This window comes from Calliphora vicina, chromosome 5 (genome assembly GCF_958450345.1).
Source record: "Calliphora vicina chromosome 5, idCalVici1.1, whole genome shotgun sequence".
NCBI lineage: Eukaryota > Metazoa > Arthropoda > Insecta > Diptera > Calliphoridae > Calliphora > Calliphora vicina.
This window is the reverse complement of record NC_088784.1, coordinates 114,267,161-114,288,741: the sequence shown is the minus strand read 5'-3', so window position 1 is coordinate 114,288,741 and position 21,581 is coordinate 114,267,161. Positions and strand designations below refer to the sequence as shown.

Sequence of the window (21,581 nt, the reverse complement as noted above, 5' to 3'; positions counted from 1 at the left end):
ATCAACTTAATTGAATCTGAAATTAAAGACTTGGTACCGGTTACAATCCAAATAGCTCAATATTCCTTCAACGTTTCTTTTAGTATGAAACTAACGATGATCGATGGAAAAGTCAGCAACGCCATAACAGGAACATTATCTACTTGGAACTGTTCCATATGTGGTGAAAAAAATCGGAATTTTCGAATATATCCAAGGAAAGAACAACTAACGAGGAAGTGCTCAAATTCGGAATATCTCCTCTACATGCCCGTATAAGATTTCTTGAACATTTTCTACATCTGGCATATGATTTAAAATATAGAAGCATACCAGAAAATATCAATAAATCAGTAAATTAAAATGAAGAACTGATGGAAATGAGAGCCACGGAGAAAAGAAGAATTCAAAAAGCAGATTGGATTAAACATTGATAAACCACTCGTAGGATATGGAAGCACAAATGATGGAAACACAGCTAGACGATTTTTCAAAGATTTTGAAACAACCTCAGATATAACGGGAATTAATATGGAATTACTGAAAAAAGTCAATATTATTTTAATGGCAATAAATAGTAAGCACAAAGTGAATGCAACAAAATTTGGCGAGTATTCCACAGAAATTTCAAAACTTCTATTATCGTTGTACCCTTGGAAAGAAATGACACCAACAGTACATAAAGTATTATGTCATGGAAAAATCATAATTGAACATAATATTTTGCCCTTAGGAGAACTTACAGAAGAAGCCCAAGAATCGAGAAATAGGGACTTCAAGTATGTTCAGCAGTTCAGCTCCAGAAAGTGTTCTCGACAATCTCAAAATGAAGACAATTTGAATAATCTAATTTTATCATCAGATCCAGTCTTATCATCTATTAGGAAACGTTGGATTTGCTACAGAAGTTTGACGTTTGAAAATAGTCATGACTTTAAAGATTTTCTTTATCTTTTAGATATGGATTGCTCTGTTTCTGATTATTTTACTAAATTAAGCTAATTATAAATTTAAAAATAAAAAATATTTTCCCAAAAAAACATTACTTGTTTCTTTAGTTTTTTGTTTATTTATCAAATATTTCACATGAAATGTATGCTATGAAATCTACCTGTTCTATTACCTGTAGTAAAAAAATAGTATTATGTCATATTTCATACATAATACTATTTTTTTACTACAGGTAATAGAACAGGTAGATATCATAGCATACATTTCATGTGAAATATTTGATACCTGGGATTCATTGTTAAAAAAGAGTTGGAATCGCTTAATATTTGTACTTATGTATTATATAAGTACTTAACATTGAAGTTGTTATGGAAGAAAATAACTTGGTGATGAAATTTCACTAGACATGTTAATCATTCGTTCATTACTGTGACACGTGGATAAAATAAGGTAGACATATTATACATCAATATTTTGGAAATTGCATCTTCTTTTTAAAAATGTTTAAATATATTGAAAATTAAAAACTTCATAGAAGAGTTTTTGCAAAAAAAAAGATAATTTTTTTTTTTATTTTTTGTTGAAAATTTAAATTTTTAAACTGCTATAACTTTTTGGTTTATGAATATTTTTTAATTAAATTTTACAATTATATAGACATTTTTTGTATGATATTGAAGAACAGATTGGGACATACAAAACTGGTCTTAATTTTTTGAAAGCAGCTATGCGATTTTAGAATATGTTGTCTAAAGTTGAAATTTACATAAAAAATAGGTCTACTTCGGAAGGCTCTGGACCACGCAATAATACGAATTTTGATATTATTTTGCTTTTATAATATTTCCCGAAATGTTATCTTTCAGAAAAATATAAACACATTATTTATTTTTTTCTCATTTTCTGTATAATTTAAAATTAATGTAGGTACTTTTTTCGAAAAAAATGGCGAAAAAACGACTTTTTTTATTTTTTTAAGTTTGAATGCACATAACTTTTGACTCAGTAGATAGTTTTTAACAATTCTTTCTTAAGATTATTAATTCAAAAAAAGATACTTCAAGAAAATCGGGAAAGAATTGGATCCGTTATTAGCAAAATGGCAGACCAAGGTAGGCAAAAAAAATAAAATTTTACTTTTAAAATGCGAATAACTAGTAAACTATAAGAGATAATATATGGCTAAAGCAATGTAGATTTGTAGATATCGTCTAGTACATTCCATATATATAAAAATCTTTCAAATCGGATCGCAAACAAAAATTTGGCATCATTTTTAATTTTTGATATACCCGAGGTGCCCCACTTTGGGGCATTGTGGCTCGGCCCCCCCTTGGTTGTTTAAGCCCAAATTCAAAACTTAAACTTATCGACACCTCCTCTATAGCCATGGGAAATTTTATTAAAATCGGGCTATTCGTTTAGAAGTTACACTATAGTCAATGTATCCCTTAAAGACAGTAATTGTCACAAATCTCTTATCACTTGGATGACTCTATTTTATATATTTTGGTCAGTTGACACGTGTGTGCACTTTGTAGCGCAGAGAGGAGACAATTGGTTACTTTATACATCCCAAGTAATCTAGCGTGAAGACAATTGCCACTTAAGTGTCTCTAAGTAATCTGGAGTGTAGTTACTTCAAACGTTATGTTACAAAACATATAACAACAGAATTAATGATATTTTTAAAAATAAATTTAATTAATTTAAAAGAAAAATTAACGCAAATATTTTTTGCAGTAATTTCATTATATTGACAACACGGCAATACTGGCTTTCCCTTAATATTTTCTTTTAATTTTTTTTTTTTTTTTTTTTTTAAAACAAACACAAACTGCGAAGCGTTTTGCTTGTCTGCAGCTACACCCAGAGTCTCTGGCGGGAATCGAACCCGCAACCCTCAGATTAATAGTCCAGCACACTATCGACTAGCCTATCCGGGCACCGTTCAACATAGCAATTTTTGCAAGAACATTCGTTGTTGGCGACATTTTTAAAATGAACTGGCAACGCATAGTGTAGACACACAAAAAATTGTGTGGTTTTTCGGTGTTTTTCGATGATAATACGTATTCATTACTTACAAGTAATTACTTGCATGTGGCAACGGGGTGCCTCACTCCCTCTATAAGTTTTAAAATACTCTCGTGTGTCCACGCGGATTCCACCTTTTTGCGGTATGATTTTTGTTTTGGCCTTGATTAAGCGCCTTCAGTGCCTGTTGGTAACTGGATATCTAAAGGCTCAAAACTGCAATCAATGATGCCATTGTCAGATGTATAAACTTCGCACATATGACAATAAAAAGTTTCTGACAATGATCTTACAATGATCTGGCAATGGCAGAGGTAAGGTGTTTACACGATTGTCAGATGTCTGGCAATAATATTGTCTTACAATGTACTGACAATACTTTTTCTGACAGCGTTGTAAGACAAAAATTGGAAGTTCACACGGTTGTTAGACATTTTCTGAACATTTTTCAGACAATATTGTAAGATCTGACAACCGTGTGTACGTTCAGTAGCCCAATAAAGTCTACATACAGGAATTCAAATTAAATTTCTTTCGTTGAAAGCTGTATTTGTAAGTTAAAAGTAGTGAAATATATTTGTTAAAAAAATAAATTCACACTAAAAAAAATTTAAACAACATCACTTAAGTCGGGTTTAGCAACATTTCCTATCACTTCCAAAATTTCACCGTTATTAAATTTTTTGATTCTGAGTCAAATAACGAATTTTTTTTTTGGTTTTTTTGGCTTTAATGTTCAAAACAAAGAACAACAAGAAGGGAAGGCTCTCTCTTTGTCTACAACAACAACCTTTCTCTCATCTCACATACAAGTAGTATGTGAAATCAACACACTTGAGAGAGAGATTTATCTTCAAAATTTTTATTGAAAATTGCGACAAAATTGCAATTCTAACACACACTTTCACAAACACACACAATTTTTTAATTTTTTTCTACACATTTAAACCATTAAATTAACCGAAATATGCATATTTTGCACAAACGAAAAACATATTTTTTTATTTTTTTTGACGTTCAATTTTTGGGTGCTGAAATTAAAACTGAAAAAAACACATTTGTTAAATTTCGTATTGAAAATTAATACAAAATTCAAATAAGTTTAATTTTTCACTTCTTGTTATTATTCTTTGGTTCAAAATATTATGAAACTTAATAGTACCGCCCACCCAAAAGTAGGCGTGACCGAGAATAAATTTTTCGTTATTTTACTCAGAATCAATAACTCTAATAACGGTGAACTTTTGGGCGTTATTTGAATTTTTTTGCTAAAATCGACATAAGACATTTATTATTATATATCTCATAAAAAAAACTAAAAAAGCTGCTTTAAATTAAAGTAACATAATAATTTTTCCTGTATGTAGACATTCTTGGGCTACTGTAGCTTAATACGATCGTTAAAATTATGTCTTTGTGGTGTTCTACATTGGTATGCCGGTATTTTGTTGTTTTACATTGGTATGCCAATATATTTGTTGTTTTACATTGGCATGTCAATATCAATATAAGGTCATCATCGATAGTTCTCATAATTAACCTTGCACTGTATCGTTATTGTGATTTGAACTTTCTTATACCAGAACACATCTGCCCTCTGGTGTCACAGGGCATATTTACATTTCATTTGCGAGTATCGATATTCAAAACAAAAACAATTAAATTTCAACATCAACTTTGAACAGAAGTTTGTATAATATGTAAAAATAACAAAATTCATTTAAAAATTAAGAAAACTAATTAAATAAATAAGTGTAGGTGGCCGTCACAATTGGTTGAAATCGGTCCATTATTTCACCTAGCCCCCATACAAATGTCTTTCCGAAATATAACTTTTTTTGTCATAAATGTCTGATTTATATAGGTATCTACATACATTTCTCTACAATGGATGTAGCTGGTCCATACCATCTAGTGATAATGGATTATTTCAGCTAGTGGCCAGGGGTATATGTCATACCCAACCAGAAAGCTAGGACAGCATTAACCCAGATATCGCCGGTTTTTTTTTTTTGGAAAAATTAAATTTTTATTTCGGAACGTAAATCCCTAATATACAATTAAATAAGGCGATTAGATTTTGAAAATGAAAATAGAAGACATAAAGAAAAAAGTCAAAAATTTATTTGAATTAAAGGTACGTGTTCTATGTATTGTTGAAACACCTTGTGTAAAATATTACGATCATAGCTGTCGCACTGTGCTTTGTTCAATGGACAAAAATCAAAAACAAGATCATGTCTTTGATGTTAATGAAATTTATATTTTTCAATAGACAACTAAATAACTCATTCGTGTAAAAAAGACTTTTTTATATATTTCTCTTTTTGTCGCCACTAGAGGTCGCTAAAGTTAGTACATTTTCAACATAAATTTTATGGAGAAAAATATATTTTTTTTAAGGTTAACTAAAATCATTGTTAAAAAAGTTCGTTTTAAAAGATATAAACTCGCGATTGGCTGCAAATGAAAGAATATGAATAGGGAATTATGGAAAATTACTGTTTTTGTCAAAAAAAGGTTTAACAGTTTAATCTGCGCAATTTTTAATAATCAACATTTTTTTTATTGTAAGCCTGAAATTCTAAAACTTTGTTGGAATATTAGTAAAATACGTGTTAATCTATTTTGATTATGTTTTACTATAGAATAGCCATAAGTATTATCTATAAGAAAATGTAATCATTAGTTGTCCTTTCGTATGAAAACTATTAAAATTTTGTTTTTGTTTAAATGTATAAATTACCATTTCGTAAATTTACAATTTGATGGTTTGGGGAAAGAGCTCCAGATTTTTGGTTTTTTATAAAATAATACCGTTTTTTCTTTTAAATAACTAAGAAATATTGCGTTATTTAACAAATGTAGTTTAATGGCATAAAGTGTATTAATAGGTCTTTATTTGGTTCTTGATGTTGTATGTTTTTTTGCTGAAATCAAAAAAAAATCCAAAGTTTGATTTAATTTTGAAAAAAAAACATGTTAGAACATGTAGAACTTTAAAAAAAAATGGTTTTTGATGCCACCCATAAATAATACATTTTTACCGTAAATATAAGTAACTCAATAATTGAATATAACCTACATATCCTCAGATTGAGATATTAATATGAGCTTCTGCTGATATTACTTAGGAACACTTAAAGTATAATTCAACATCCAGATTCTAATATTACAGCTGAACCATAAGGCTATGAACATTTGAAAATGTCAGTCCATCCGTCCTTCCGAATTTAGAAAATATATACAATATTTCAGTATTTTTTTAAAAAAGGATATATGGCAGTTATGTAAATCCTTGCTAGAATTGAAATGTTAATAACTAAATTAATCTGATATTATAAGAGAACAATAATTTCTGAAAATTAATAATTTTATTCAGGTTTATAGGTTTTTTAAGGAAAAGGATGTATGGCAGCCACCCGAATCCTTGCTGCGATTGTAATAAAAATTTTCACAAACAACAATAACTTTATTAAAATGACTATAACCAAAATTTAAAATGTTAGGAGTATAACTGTGAATTTAACTGTGAAAATTATATGTTCAGGATATATGGGAGGTACCCGTGTCCTTTCAAGGATTTTTTCAAGAATTATATTTTTTCTTAATCTTACCAAAAGGTAATATTCCACTAATTTTTATTCGTCTGCAATAACTCCTTCTATTTTTGTCCATTGCCTATATGAAAACAAAGCACTGTGTGTCGTTCTAATGAGATATAAAGGGCAAAAATTGGTTACAAAATTTTAGAGACACGCCATTAACGTGTCTCAGGCCACTAGAACAAGAAATGTAGGAACAGAATTAACATATTCCGAGAAATATTAAAATTAAATATATTTTTACATAAAATATATCCATATTTACTTGTATTTGAGTTTTTGTCTTCATACGATACCGTTATGACCCACAAAATTAAATTTTTGTAACGGCAGTTTCAAAACTCCATTTCAAATTTTAAAAAAATGTTGGTTAGAATTGTGCTGAATTCCCAATTATTGATAAATTCACTAAAATTTATTGTTGGGGATAAGCTAGTTCCTATGCGCATTTCACTGGTTGCTTAGGCCAGATCATCAGGAAACCTTTTCCCAAAAAGGCTTTAGAAAAACTAAAGATATTATACAAATGAAACTATAGAGTGAATGAGAAGTTGAGACGCTTTATTTGTAAAAATATCAAAACTTAAACCATAGAGAACATTGAGCGGAAACTAGAAAAAAACTCAAACAAAAAAATTACTCAAAATAATCACACGTACGAGTGTTGTTTTTGTTTTCACATATTTTTTTCTACAAATACATTCTCACCACTTAGGTTTCTGACAACTGAGTTAGGTCTTTGACAGGAGAGTTTCCGCTCTATGTCTATTCTCTATGGCTTAAACAAACACCAAATTTTGTTTAACAAAATTCAGAAGAGTATGAACCATAGAGAAAACACATAGAGTGGAAACTCTGCTGTCAAAGACCTAACTAAGTTGTCAAAAACCTAAGTGGTGAGAATATAGTAGTAAAAAAAAACTATGTGAAAACAAAAACAACATTCGTATGTGTGATTATTTTGAGTAATTTTTTTGTTTGAGTTTTTTTCGAGTATCCGCTCTATGTTCTCTATGGTATGAACAGAACAATGGACAGAAATATACGATTTGAAAAAAAAAACCGGTGACCGGCGGTAAATCAAATTTCTTTTAATTTATAAAATTTAAAATAAATATTGATCATGCTTTAAAAAATTAAGATGACAAAAGATGGCAGATTAGGAAAAAAGATGACAGATAGAGGACACAAATTTTATAGATGACAGGCAGTTGAAATAGATGATTGTCCTCTAAAAAAGAGGACGTATGGTCACCTTAAATTAAACCACCAGAAACTTCTTTCTTTAACTGATGCTTTTAGGTTCAGAAGCTTCATAACATGTAATAAACAATGAAAATTTAAAAAAAATTCCATTTAAATGCACGTACGAGTTGTCAGTGAGTTATTGTATCATAGGCGCTGTTAGAATTAAAATCAACCTTATTACCATCAGCACTACCCAGCGGGAAAAATATGCAGTAAAGAGACCTTCCTAAATGCCTCATTTTGCAGACACAAGGACTTCTAGCCGCATGTCAAAATGATTTTAATTTTACACGGCGTGTCATTGCGAGACAAGGCCTTGTATACTCGCTGCTGTTAGAGGACTGAGAGAAGGCCTACTTATGATGGGCTGCTGGTAGCCAACAAGCAATTTATTTTTATAAATTTGTAAAGAGAGTTAATCAAAGAGATGCAGAGTATTTTATTTTTTGATGTAGACTATTTTCATTTACTCAATTGTTATTAGAAGGGAGGGAATTCATAGGTCTTCTTGAACACCTTCTAAGAGCAGGCAGTGTGGAATGAGTATCTGATCTTTTATAATGGGTATTCGCAATCTTGTGCCTTTGTATTGAATATTTATGTAATGGTTGGGGTGTTCAAATTATTAGATTTTTCTTTTTTTAGTTTTTAAGATTCCAATCTTACGGGCTATTTATGGTCAATTATTTGTTACCAAATGTATAAATAAAAATCAAAGTATGTATTTTAATTTTTATTATTATTTACCCAACGTTTCGTTGGTTTATTTCAAACTTCTTCAGGGGTTTTATTTTATTGTTGAATTGAAATTCTATTGTTTACATTGTCAATTGACTTATTATTTTAAGATCATGGCCTATACCACTTTAATCTAAGTTAATATTTTGATTATTAATTGCGATTGTGCTAATATTTCGCCAGTTAAGACCCTAAAATTTCTGTTTCGAAATCAATTCTAAAATCATTCAGCCTTTATTTACTAAATAACAAACATTTTATTCCGTACCTTATATTTTCACTGGTTAAAGACCTAAATTAAACATTTTGAAAGACTTGTTTTTAGAATTGTAAGTTCTTGCAGTAATATTTATATATTTATAGAAGGAGCTATCAGACCACTCATCTACAGTGATCGAAGGCTCCCTTTATTTTTATTTATTTGTCGAATTTCAGAAACAATACAATTTTTGTAAGTCATTTTACTACTTATTTGAATTTGGAATTTTGAAAAATTTAAGCAGTTTAATATATTTAAATAAAAAGCAAAGTAATTTAACATGGAATCATCATATTAAATATGTTCGATCGAAAATATCTCCAGCACTTGGTATTCTTTTTAAACTAAGACATAAACTTGATGAAAAAACCAAATATATAATTTTTCAAGCTCTGGTTCACAGTCATCTTAACTATATTACATGTGACAAACCTTTGAATGGGAGTGGAACTGGCACGCTGGTGGTTGCACGGCGTTAGCTCGTCGGATTGGGGTCGGTTCTTTTCCACTCAGTTTGTCGACATTTAAATTTTTCGTGCCATTTGTAATTTTCCATATTTCCTAACACTTAACAACAGACATATTAAACACAATGTTATGGTATACCTTTAAGCTTGACGGACGGACGTTTTGACAGTTGCGTGTGGGTTTGTTAGGTGGTCAATATATTCAGGAATCACTGAAGGTATTGTTTGAGTTACCTTCACGGGTTGCCCTCCCCTGATATGGCATTGTTTCAGCCATCCATGGCTCCTATGCACCCGTATTTAGAATCGTAGGAACCCCTAAGTAAAACTCACCATTTACCACGACTCACACCATTACCTTTCTCCTCTTAGCCTTGCATTCTCACGAATAATAATAACATGTAACAGATTTCAGATCTTAAACTTAATTATAAACATAGTTTTATTGATTAAAATTATCTTTATATGGTAGTTTCATGTATAATTATCGTTACAAAATCAATAACAAATCTTAAATAATTAAATAATCACAAAAATTAACAATTAACATATAATATATAACATACAAATAATTACAAAAATAACAAAATAAAGATATAACAAAAATCTAACAATTTAACAATATTTGAATGTGTTTAAGTATAAGCAAAAGATATAGAAATATAGTTTTAAATAAGTTTGTTTTACAATTTATAAATTTGTATTTTTAATGTTTTTGTTCACTATGGCATTTTATAGTTCCTAACATATTTGATTGATTTCACTATTAATTTATTTGTTTATGTATCTATTTATTAATTTATGTATCTATTTATTGATTTATGTATTTATTTATTGATTTATGTATTTATTTATTGTTTTAGTTATATTGATATTTAGTTATTGAGTTAGTTAGTTATTTAAATAGTTTTTTATTTATTTGGTTATTTTGTTATTTTGTCACTTAGACATTTAGTTATTTATTTAGACTAGTTTTTTTTTTTTAAATTATTTAACCAAGATTTTTATCTTAAATAAACGTTTATTTAAATATTATTTTGGTTGATATTTGTTATAATATTTATTATTGTTTATATATTATTATTTATTGGAGATCAAAAAAAAAATAAGTTAATTATTATCACAAATAATTAATCTGATTTATTATTGTTGCTGTTTGTAGTATTAAATATGTTTTGTGAACAACTAATTAATTGAATTGTAGAGTATTTTTTTTTTTGTATATTCGATTAATTGATTTTCTAGAATCGAACTGATTTAAAATTTTTATGTTTCAAAAAAAAAAAAAATAAGTTAGTAATTTAATTAGGTGTATAATATATGTCTGTTCAATAACAAAATAAACTATGTTAAGTTGTATCAAAACAATACTAAATATATAGATTTTTGTTATTGAACAGATCTAATATTATAAAATTTAAATATTGTAATTATATAAAAATATATATGTTTCAATAAGTTATATAAACTATGTGTAAGAAAAATAATAATAATATAATTTAATAGTAATTAATTAAGATAATTAATAATCCTGTATAGCAGGAATTAGGATAAGTTTTTTTTTTTTTTTTGCTTATGAAAAATAACAATTCTAAATTTGATTGTATAATCGTTCTAGTTGGAAGTGTTTCATTCGCAAAGAAAGATTTTACGAGTTAGGAAATATGATTTACAACGTTTTCCTTTTTTTTTTATTCTAATTTACATAATATAATATATATATAATTAAGTAATTTAAGTTTTAAATATGTACTACCACGTATACACAAGTACACATAACATACAACATTGATTGGATGTTAGAATATTATTATTTGAACTAGTTTTTTTTTTCTATTCCGAAGGTGACCTTTTGTGTGTATAATGACCTTCGAAGGTCAGATGGGTCATGAAATGTCAAGATCTTGTTTGCTACAATTTCACTTCTTACCCTGGAAATTCCACTTTTTTCTATTGTTGTCCCACAAATTACATGCCACAGTTTTAATTGAATTCTAGTGGTTTGGGACTACCCTGTTCCTATTTTGGTTTATGTCCGGACTTTTATGATAGTGGTTTTATTACTTTCACACTCCTTTGATGGTTTTTACGATACTCGGTGGCCCTCTATCGTGTATTTCAAAAGAAATTAGTTTTCGGGATTATGGCCTGACTAGATTATTAGAGCCTCACTTTTGCGGCAATAGATGGCGTGTATTTATGTTTCCTTTTATTTATTCTATTAACAAACAAAATAAAAGAACAACAATGCCTATATATATTCTAGTTTTCATTTTCCTGAATTTTTACTAAATATATGATTCACTATATTGTATTTAAATTGAAAACCCAAGAAATTGGTATTAAATTTAAATACTATATAGAGTATCTGGCAAAATCGCGATAAAACTAAATTTGATTTAATCCCATTAAAAAGATAGGATCAAATAATAATAAGATTTCGAATGAAATCATAGTTTTATTACGTACATTATATGAACATTTCTGATGAAAACTTACATTTATTTCCGTATACATATAATTTATTTAATCTCTCTTGATTTATTCTTACTATTTTCCCACTGAATTTCATTTAATATTTTATGTAAGTTAATATTGTCACGATCACGACTGTCACTACTTTATCTTACGGAGTTTTATTGATGTTTGATCGATTATGTACCCATACAACACCGTTCAAACAATCATTCGATCTTCGGCAACATAGCTACCAATATATGATCGTTAAAAATCAATATCTTTGTTGTTATTGATTGGTATGTCAAGATCAAAGAAAGGTCATAGTTGTCTGTCGTCATTTGAATCCCTTCACTGTATGGTTATTGTGAATTTTACATTAGAACATCAGGACATAACTGCCCTCTATACGTCATGATCCTAACAACCTGTGAGGTTTACTTTCGTACTAAAATAGTGTCAAGTGTAAATAAACAAAAAAAAGAAGAACAATAAAAAGGAACCAAAACAAAAACAATTAAATAAACTGCGTTTCTTAACGTTTTGTATCAGAAATTGTGAGAAACGTAAAAATAAGTAAAGTAAAATAAATATAACTAATAAATTTGTGATGAAAGTGTCCAAGGCGGTGTACTCTCCATGAATGAATGGATGGAGTAAGAAGAAACCGTCCTTATTTTGTTTTTGAGGTGACCGTCACAAAGCCAGTATTTATTGCAGAACTTGTGTAGCAATAAAAACTGGGAACCACGAAGCCGGGCACCTGTCTAATACCTCGGTAAGTTTGGTATTACTAAATACTTTTGTTCCATTCAGGGTAAGTTCGTATATATACATACGTTTTCGTCAATGTTTATATCCCGCTATTAATTGTATTCTATCTATTCATCCAGGTTCTGTTCGTTGATCTGGTCTTGGAAGTTATGAAATCTACACGTATTCCTATCAGTATCATGATCGTATCAAATCTATCTATCAAATCAAATCTTCTATTCTTGTTTAGTTTCCTTTCCCCTTGATCTATTACTAAAACAACAACTAAAAAAAATTTTTATTTTCCAGATAAATCTTCAATTGTGGAAGTCTGTACACGATTATAAATGTCCCGCGCTATCACCTTGTTCCTTTAATGTGTTCCGGATTTATCCAAGAAGCATATACAAGATCTTGTGAGTAAAGCTTTCTTTTTTTTTTTTTTTCTTTCCGAACATGTCTACTATAGTTTTTTTTTCACTGATTTTGATTCGTTCTTAGAATAGTTCTATTTTCGGTTTATAAAAAAAAAGTCAGGGGGTTTCAATTTGATCAAAGAGGTATTATATGTGTTAGTTTAACAAAAATGTAAAGACTTTGACTTTCAGAATTCGAGCCTGATTTGAGTATTTTTTCCAATTCTTATGTCATCTCTAAGATTATGTTATCACCCAATTTATCTAAATTTAAAAGAAATAGCTTTATGGATTTTCATGTTACTTATTAGTAGTGTATTCAATTAATCGGGTTTTTTTGGTTTAATCGGTTAACCGAGCAAATCCTTTATCGGGGTTTAGATATATTCGGTTAATAATCGGTTAATTTAAAATTATGCGATTAGCCGAATAATGTCTATAATAATTTTTAAATTGAAAATACAACCACGAATTTTGTGTACACAAACATAAAAAAAACAAAATATAACAATTCAACCAAAAAAAAATAATAGCAAATATGGTATTTGAGATCCTTTTTGTATACACATTTCAGTTTCTTTAGGATAATAGTGAGATCTTCTCAAATGATCTTTTGAAAAAAGAATATAATTTAATTTTTTTTCTTTTTTTTTTTTTTTGATTTAATAAAACTTGACCGAAAAATAAAAACTCTGTCGTTGATTGTAGATGTTGGTGAAATCGAAAGCATGATAAAGAATAACCAATATCTCAGTTTTTCCAGTTTTTTTCTAAGCATCTCAAATCTTTCGGTATATCATTGGTGTCCTTTTTATATTGTTTTAGATATTGAATACTTTTGATAGTTTCGTTAAGTTCTTTACATGTAAATGCAAGTTGTTATTCTCACTAAACATTTTTCTTGGATGTTCGAAAAAATATATAATTTTAATTTGAAATTTGTATTTGAATTGAAATAAAAAAAATAAATACAAAAAGAAAATATGTTAAAGTGCAAAAAAAAAAAAAAAAAGGAATTTCGGTTAATCGATTGAATACCCTACTTATTAGCCATATAAACTTGATATTCACCTATAATCCTGTTTTCTGTAGTTATCTTAGTCTTATGTCCAAATATTTTTCTCTAATGTTTTCTACTGCTTAAGGTGTTGTGCATGCATTATACCGATTAATTGGCCATTCAAGTTTTCAACCTCGTACTGGTTAGATCCTACTTTTCTTCTGATCCTGCACTTTAACCAGGGCTTACACAGTTTTGCATTTATACCCTTCGCAAAATTGCTTTGTATAAAGTTCTTTCTATAAACTTCTTGTCCCTCTCTATAAGTTATGATCTTGCTCCTCTTGTTGTAATATCTTGCGTTCCTCTCATACGCTTTATGAACATTGTCACTGATTTTGTTGTGTAGACTCTGCATCATGTCAGCTTTAGGAAGTATTGTTATTTCACCATCTTCTAACGCATTCAATTTTCTCAGGATTTCATAAGCATCCGCATGCGTAACCATGTTGTAGCCAGTGAGAGCAAAGTACGGAGTTACTCCAGTTGACGCGTGTATAGTAGATCGTAGTGATTGTTCTACTTTACTGATATTCTCATCCCATTTCGACTGATCATTTTGGAGGAAACTTCTTATACCGCTTATTATCATCTGGTTAACTCTCTCGCTCGCGTTTGCCTGTGGAGCATATATGGGAGTTCTTATATGTTTTATGCCGAAGGTATTTAGCAGGTCTTTGAAAGCCCCAGAAACAAATTGTTTTCCATTATCAGAATGGATTTGTTCAGGCACGCCAAACTTATGAAAAATTTCGTCCACTAAGAATTTGTTGACTGCTTTAGTGGTAGCCTTAGACATTGCCTTAAGAAGTACAAATTTGGTTTTATGATCCAACACTATAAATATAAATGTGTTTCCAGATCTACTTCTTGGGTATGGTCCAAGGAAATCGATATACAATTTCTGAAAGGGTCTGTGTGTTATTACTTCTTTCCCCATTGTAGGTCGCAAAATTTGCTTTGGGTGCTTTATTTCCTTACACAAATCGCAGGATCTTACAAAATTCCGTGTATCTTTAACCATTGTCGGCCAATAGAAAAGTTCGCGTAACTTATATAAAGTTTTAGCTACGCCACCATGTACCGTATTATCTTCATGACATTTAGCTAGGACCTTAGATATCGCAGGATTTGGTAACCATACTTTCCAAGATGTTTCACTTCCGCTTTCCCTATCAAACTTAATTTTCTTATATACCTTGTTTTCCTTAACTTGTATGTCTGGTAACCGTTCGCTATTGTCATTTACTGTCTGAATTAGCGTTAAATAAGTTGAGTCTTTGAAATCTTCTGAATCTAAATCGATCAATCTGTCTTCGTTGCATGTTATTTCTTCAATATCTAATCTAGATAACATATCAGGTACTATATTCTTGCTTCCTTTCCTGTGCTCAATATCAAATCTAAAGCCTTGTAGCTTCAAGCTCCATCGAGCTAATCTTCCATTCAAGTCCTTTTGCTTCATCAACCACTTGAGGCTTGAATGGTCCGTTATCACGGTGAAGTCCATTAGCTCTATATACTGCCTAAACTTTTCTATCGCCAACACAACAGCTAAGCACTCTTTTTCCGTTGTTGAGTAATTTTTCTGGGCAGTATTCAACTTTTTAGAAAAGTATTCGACAGGATGTTCACCTCCATCCTCGTCTTTTTGAAAAAGCACAGCACCTACTCCAACATTCGATGCATCGCATTGCACGTAGAAATGCTTATCAAAATCTGGGCTGGTGAGAATGGGGCTGGAAACTAAACGCTTTTTTAACTCTTCGAAAGATTTCAGGGCATCTGGCGTTAGTATGAATTTAGTCGTTTTCCTCAAAGTATCTGTTAGCGGAGCTGTTAATGTTGAAAACTCGCTTAAGAATCTTCGATACCACCCTACAGTCCCTAAGAATCGACGTACCTCCTTGGCGTTTTTAGGTGGGTTCATGTTAACTATTGCCTCTACTTTACTTTTGTCCGGTTTTAGCTTTCCTCCTCCGACAATGTATCCAAGATATTTAAGTTCTTTATAGCAGAACTTGGATTTTTCCATATTGATGGTTAGTCCTGCCGCCGTTAGTTTCTGGCCTACAATTTTTAACATCTCCACATGTTCTACGAAGTTAGATGAAACTATTAGGAGGTCGTCCAAGTACACGAAGATCCTGTCCTTCAGCTCTGATGGGATGACCTTGTCCATCAGGCGACAGAGTCGTTGGGCCGCGTTACAGAGGCCGAAGGGCATTACTTTGAATTGGTAATGAGGCCTCCCCTGGACAGTAAATGCAGTCTTAGCTCGGCTAGATTCCTCTAGCGGGATCTGCCAAAAGGCATCCTTCAGATCGATAGCAGATATAAAGTACGTATCTCCAAGTCTCGCGAGCAAACCATCGATATTCGGGAGAGGATAAGCATCCTTCTTTGTGACTTTATTTAGCTCCCGTGCGTCTAGGCATAAGCGATTCTTGTTAGGCTTTATCACCAGCGTTGTCCTGCTATTCCATTCGGCTTCCTTGGCTATTTCGATTACATCCAGTTCCAGCATCCTGTCGAGCTCCGCATAAGTCAGTTTTTGTACCGCTGGACTCACTGGATAGTACCTCATCTTCTTGGGCTGAGCATCTCCGGTGTCTATAATATGTTTTTCCAGATTTGTCCTACCTAATCCATATTTCGTATAGCATCGGAAATACGTTTTTACGTTATCTAATATCCTTAGTTCTTGTTCGGATAATATGTGTATGTTGTTATTGTTAGTTGTATCTGTCCCTATTTCTTCGACTACGAGACTTGCAGGGTTTATGTTGATTCCTATACTTTGCCAAAAATCATATCCGAGTATTAGCTCCTGTTTTAAGTTCGGAATCAAGTATAGTACAACATCCTTATTTTTAGATCCAAACTTCAAGTTAACCAGTATCTTGCCTATTATTTGATGACCTGAACCATCTGCTGTTTTTATGTTGGATTTGTAATCAATTATCTGACAATTCATTTTCCTAACATTTTGCATACAATTGTGTCCTAGGCAACTTATTGAAGCTCCACTATCCATCAGTCCTTTAAGGTGTAATCCATTAACCAGTACATCCATGTAAGGTCTGTTGTCGAAATCTGATTCTATCGAGGTTGTTGCTATTTCTTTTCTCTCGGCTTTTCTCTTCTTGTATCTCTCTCGTGTTTTTATGATTCTCTCGTTCGGCTTAAATTCAACGTCATTAAAGATCCTCTCACGTACTTTGTTATAATGTTCGAGTCGTTCTTCATATGTTCGAAAAGGTTTCGTTACGGTCTTCGGTTTTTGGTAGTCTTCGTTCATGTTTGTTGTTATCGTTACGACTGGTCTTGATTCGAACATGTCAACCCAGTCCTTGCCATGCTCGTCTATTTGTTTCCCGAACACTTCGGGCATTTAGGTGTAATGACATTAGCGAACCCACATTTGTAACAAAATAGGTTTCGCTGTTCGGAACTACACTCTACGAAAGTATGGCCTGGAGCTTTGCAGTTCCAACAAACGAGTTGTCTGGCAGGTGGTTTATCTAATTTAAACGCTTCTATATTAAAATCGACATCGCCTTGCGTTTCAGTACTATCGATTTCGTTTACTCTCCGAACGGCATATTGTCTGTGGCTATTTCTTTTTACCAAATTCCGTTCAGCACGTCGGCATTCATCTAAAAGTTGGTCGAAACTTCGGATGTATATTGGATATATTAATTGGTATATTCCATCCTTTAGGTTATCTTTTACGATCCTGACCAATTCTTCCTCTCTCACTTCACGGCTAAGTTGATTCTTTAGAGCTATTACTTCACCAATGAATGTTTCTGATGGCTCTGAGGGATGTTGTCTACGCTCCATTATGCATCGCTGGATCTCGGAATCACTGTCAAATCGACGAAACTTCCTTATCAAATTATATTTTAATTGTGGCCATTCGCAATAAGGGTTTTCGCGGCGAAATGTCCAAAACCACTCATAAGCATTCCCGGACAATAGGTGATGGAAACCTTTCATTAGCGTTGTCATCGGACAGTTGTAATCGACTTGTAGCGATTCAACCCTAAACACGAAATCTTCGACTGTAAATGATTTTCTACTACCGTCAAATTTGATGCCCCATTTCTCCAGTTCTAACGGCGCGTGTACTCTAGAATTGGGGTTTGGGTTAGGAGTTGGTTGGTGTATTTGCTGTTGTTGTTGGTTTTCTGTTTCCATTGGTCTTTGTTGAGAGAAGTTTACGTAGTTGTGCTGAGGTGCCTGGGTATTATTAAAGATGTCAAATGAATTGTTTCTTTCGGCTCTCATCACTTCTTGGACAATTCTAGGTACTAATTGTTGCAGTGTTTCGGATACCTGTTTTAACACTTCAGCTTGAGATGCTCCTACTGATGCACTTACATAATCTCTAAGAGTTAAGCCATCGTTGTTTACAACAGTGTCGTTTTCCATGTGTTGGTTTAACCTTACATTCTGGTTTGAACGATTTTCAATGTACTCCTGTCGTATTCCCAGGGCTGCTGTACTACTATATTGGGGTGAAACTATGGTGTTGTCGGTTTCGGGAGACGAAGTTGTTTGTTGTGTTGTAACATGTTGTGGATATGGTTGCTGAGTATTAACCGGTAGTTGTGGGAATGTCAGAGATAATAATGATGGTATTACATTTGTTGTAGTTGCCGTAGCAGTAGTGGTTGTTGTTGTCGTTACTGTTCTGTTTGGTGTATGGTCGCTTTGTTTAGATTTGCCCTTAGATCTTAGTGCTCTTTCCTGTTCCATGATTGTTTATATAAAAACTAGTATAACGAAAACAAGATTTCTATTTTCCTAATAAAACAAAACTATATTGTTGACTATAGTGGTGAGGATCGGTACAAAAATACTAATTTAACTATCCTATAAGGGAATATAAACCTATTTATAGTTTTTGTTTAATTAATATATGTCAGTTTAACGAAAAAAATCTAATCTAAATCTTCTCCTGAGAGAAAACACTAATCAAAACAAAAGATTCAAGACACAAGCGTGAATCAAAAAAAATAAGTTTAAAAAAATAATTATACAAAAGAAAATTGAAATGATCTAATAGTTAAAGAAGATAGCTAATTAAGAAAAAAACGTAATTATATGAACAATATAGGATTTTCTTATTAACCAATGTATGGTTTTGATATTAGTTCAGTCGAGTGTACTAGGATTAGTAGTTAACTTAATACAAAGAAACAATACTTTTACTTTACTCAATCTACAATTCTACAATATAATACATACAAAGTTTTATTTTGTTAGTTATTATTTTAAGTTTTGGTTCTGTTATTTTAGTAATTTGATTTTTTTTTTTTTTTAGTTTTAAGCAAAGTGAATTTGCTGTTAGTCAATTTATATATTAACTTTTTTTTTCTTTCAGATATTGGCTGGTGTGAATCATCGAGTTTGGCTGGTAGTTTACTATTGATTGGTGATCCTGATGATGTTTTTATTTCAAATTTTTAACATTTTACATTATTTTTCTACAAATTGTGAAATCAAGAAAATGTTTTGTATTTGCAAAAACATCTATAAATCTTGAAATAATTTTCATTACGAAAATTAAATAAAATTATTACCCACGTTATAGTGAAGAAAATTGTTGTTTTCCTGTCAAAAATGCGGACGAAATGTATTCACTGGACAATACTATTATGGATTATAGAAATCTTCTCGCAACGAGTCTGTTAAAGTCGCTAATAAGCTCGAGACTTTATAGTCGTTTGGCTTATGACTTACTTTATTTTCAGAACTGTTTTGATTCGAGTTCCTATAATCGAGTAAACAAAATTTGAACTAATCAGTTTTTTCTCGCCGTGTGTTCGTTAGAGTCGCGAATAAACTTAAGACGTTTTAGTCATAACGGTTTATGACATACTTTAACGACACTCTTTGATTCCAAAATGATTCGTTCTTCAATACTGTTATGATTACAAAACAAACGCCGCGACGCAGGCATGGTATGTTGTTTTTTTTAAACTCCTTCCGGGACATGTGTTTGTTGTATAAACATTACCGTATTGAAATTTGTATGGCATTTTGAAAAATGCTCATACGTTGGGCGCCATAAATGTGACAAACCTTTGAATGGGAGTGGAACTGGCACGCTGGTGGTTGCACGGCGTTAGCTCGTCGGATTGGGGTCGGTTCTTTTCCACTCAGTTTGTCGACATTTAAATTTTTCGTGCCATTTGTAATTTTCCATATTTCCTAACACTTAACAACAGACATATTAAACACAATGTTATGGTATACCTTTAAGCTTGACGGACGGACGTTTTGACAGTTGCGTGTGGGTTTGTTAGGTGGTCAATATATTCAGGAATCACTGAAGGTATTGTTTGAGTTACCTTCACGGGTTGCCCTCCCCTGATATGGCATTGTTTCAGCCATCCATGGCTCCTATGCACCCGTATTTAGAATCGTAGGAACCCCTAAGTAAAACTCACCATTTACCACGACTCACACCATTACCTTTCTCCTCTTAGCCTTGCATTCTCACGAATAATAATAACATGTAACAGATTTCAGATCTTAAACTTAATTATAAACATAGTTTTATTGATTAAAATTATCTTTATATGGTAGTTTCATGTATAATTATCGTTACAAAATCAATAACAAATCTTAAATAATTAAATAATCACAAAAATTAACAATTAACATATAATATATAACATACAAATAATTACAAAAATAACAAAATAAAGATATAACAAAAATCTAACAATTTAACAATATTTGAATGTGTTTAAGTATAAGCAAAAGATATAGAAATATAGTTTTAAATAAGTTTGTTTTACAATTTATAAATTTGTATTTTTAATGTTTTTGTTCACTATGGCATTTTATAGTTCCTAACATATTTGATTGATTTCACTATTAATTTATTTGTTTATGTATCTATTTATTAATTTATGTATCTATTTATTGATTTATGTATTTATTTATTGATTTATGTATTTATTTATTGTTTTAGTTATATTGATATTTAGTTATTGAGTTAGTTAGTTATTTAAATAGTTTTTTATTTATTTGGTTATTTTGTTATTTTGTCACTTAGACATTTAGTTATTTATTTAGACTAGTTTTTTTTTTTTAAATTATTTAACCAAGATTTTTATCTTAAATAAACGTTTATTTAAATATTATTTTGGTTGATATTTGTTATAATATTTATTATTGTTTATATATTATTATTTATTGGAGATCAAAAAAAAAATAAGTTAATTATTATCACAAATAATTAATCTGATTTATTATTGTTGCTGTTTGTAGTATTAAATATGTTTTGTGAACAACTAATTAATTGAATTGTAGAGTATTTTTTTTTTTGTATATTCGATTAATTGATTTTCTAGAATCGAACTGATTTAAAATTTTTATGTTTCAAAAAAAAAAAAAATAAGTTAGTAATTTAATTAGGTGTATAATATATGTCTGTTCAATAACAAAATAAACTATGTTAAGTTGTATCAAAACAATACTAAATATATAGATTTTTGTTATTGAACAGATCTAATATTATAAAATTTAAATATTGTAATTATATAAAAATATATATGTTTCAATAAGTTATATAAACTATGTGTAAGAAAA

The 21,581-nt window shown here is 30.6% G+C and overlaps 1 protein-coding gene and 1 long non-coding RNA gene across 2 annotated transcripts in view; both read left to right on the top strand.

The window, feature by feature from the left end:
• Positions 1 to 21,581, top strand: part of LOC135962289 (uncharacterized) — a 44,902-nt gene that overhangs the window by 19,895 nt on the left and 3,426 nt on the right. The window lies entirely within an intron of this gene.
• LOC135962519 (uncharacterized) lies at positions 12,286 to 19,581 on the top strand. The gene is made up of 3 exons (XR_010576656.1): positions 12,286 to 12,519; positions 12,635 to 12,910; positions 19,363 to 19,581. It is a non-coding gene; the product is annotated as an uncharacterized LOC135962519 (long non-coding RNA).